The following is a 1,981-nucleotide window of genomic DNA, read 5'->3' as shown; positions in this document are numbered from 1 at the left end:
TTGAACCCTGGACCTTGGTGTTGGTTACACCATGCTGTAACCAACTGAGCTAACTGGCTAGCCTCTTAAAGTGAAATTTTAATTTGAAATTTATCAAATTCTTTTTCCTCATCTAATGAGATGATCATATGATTTTCTCCTTCAGTCTATTACTATAGTGAATAATATTTATTTTTGTATTTTTCAGAAGAGAATTTCAGTTGAAAATATTAAAAATAAGACTAGAATTTCTGGGTTGGGTAATGCTCTGTTTCTTGATCTGGTTGCTGGTTTCACAACTGTGATTGATTTGTAAAAATTCATTAGGCTGTATGCTTCTGCTATGTTAATTTTCTGTATATATTTTATACTTCAGTAAAAAGTTAAAAGAAACACAACTAAATTTCTATTTGAGAATAGAAACTTTTCTTTCTGAAGAAAGGACCTAGCTGTCCCACTTTCCACGCACATTCACCTCCTGAGAGAGGTGAAGATCTGTTACTAAGATAGAAGTAAGATCAAATCTTTAAGTGGCACACAACTGACACACTGACACTTTTAATATTTTCAGGGTTAGGTACATTTTTTTTTTTNTTGTCTTTTTAAATTGATTTGTATGGTCTCCTTTTATCCTCTAAATGGGTCCTTTGCAGGTTAAATGTGTCACACATATTTCTTTCTACTCTGTAGTTTCTTTTCTTTCTTTCTTTCTTTTTTTTTTTTGCGGCTGGCTGGCATGGGGAAACAAACACTTTTTTTTCTTTTCCTTTTTTTTTTTTTTTGGTGGGTGGCCAGTTTGGCATCCGAACCCATGACCTTGGGGTTACAAGGCTGTGCTCTAACCAACTGAGCTAACCGGTCAGGCTGTAGTCTCTTTCTTTGTGAAAGGTATGTATAAGTTATATATATGTACATATATTTATTCGTATGTTGACTTTGTATCCAGCAAACTTATTGATTCTTATAACGTATCTGTAGATTATTTTGGATATCTTATGTATACAATAATATCATATGTGAACAGTGGCAGTTTCAGTTCTTCTTCTCCAATACTTATTTCCGTTATTTATTTTTCTTGTCTATTGCACCATTAGGGCCTGAAGTACAATGCTGAATAGATATTGCATTCGTTTCGTAGGGCTGCTATAATAAATACCACAAACTGGGTGCTTTAAAACAATAGAAATTTATTCTCTCACATTTCTGGAGGATAGAAGTCCAAAATCAAGATATCAGCAGGGCCATGCTATCCCTGAAACGTGTGACGGGACTCTTCTCTGCTTCTTCCTGGCTTCTGGTGGTTTGCTGGCAATCTTTGGCTTTCCTTGGCTTGCAGAAGCATAACTCCAATCTCTGCCTTATCATCACATAATGTTCTCTACTCTGTGGGTCTCTGTGTCTTCATATGACCACCTTATTATAAGGACACTAGTTAATATCGGACTAGGGACCCATCCTACTCCAGTATGACTTCATAGTAACTAATTATATCTGTAATGACCCTGTTTCCAAATAAGGTTACATTTTGAGGTATTGGGGGTTAGAACTTCACCTTATCTTTTGCCAGGGTGGGGGGGAACAGGACAAAATTCATCCCATTACTGATGTAATGATAGTGGACATTTGTTCTTGATCTTAATGAGAAAACTTTCAACTTTCCAACAATGGAATGTTTGCTGTAGTTTTTTTGTAGATACTCTTTATCAGATCAAGAAGTACCCTTTTATTTTTGGTTTGCTAAGCTTTTTAAATATCATAAACTCTTTTTTTTTTTTAAGGCAGCTGGCTGGTATGGGGATCTTTAACCTTGGTGTTAAAATCATGAATTCTTAAAATGAAATTTTAATTAATTAATTAGCTTAGAAAACTGAATATAACTTTATGTGTGTGTGTTTATTTTCTTTCTTTTCTTTTTTTTTTGGCAGTTGGCTCATACAGGGATTGAACCCTGGACCTTGGTGTTGGTTACACCATGCTGTAACCAACTGAGCTAACTGGCTAG

Source organism: Galeopterus variegatus, unplaced genomic scaffold, assembly GCF_000696425.1.
Source record: "Galeopterus variegatus unplaced genomic scaffold, G_variegatus-3.0.2 Scaffold325, whole genome shotgun sequence".
NCBI lineage: Eukaryota > Metazoa > Chordata > Mammalia > Dermoptera > Cynocephalidae > Galeopterus > Galeopterus variegatus.
The sequence above is the reverse complement of the archived record's forward strand: the minus strand, read 5'-3'. Positions refer to the sequence as shown.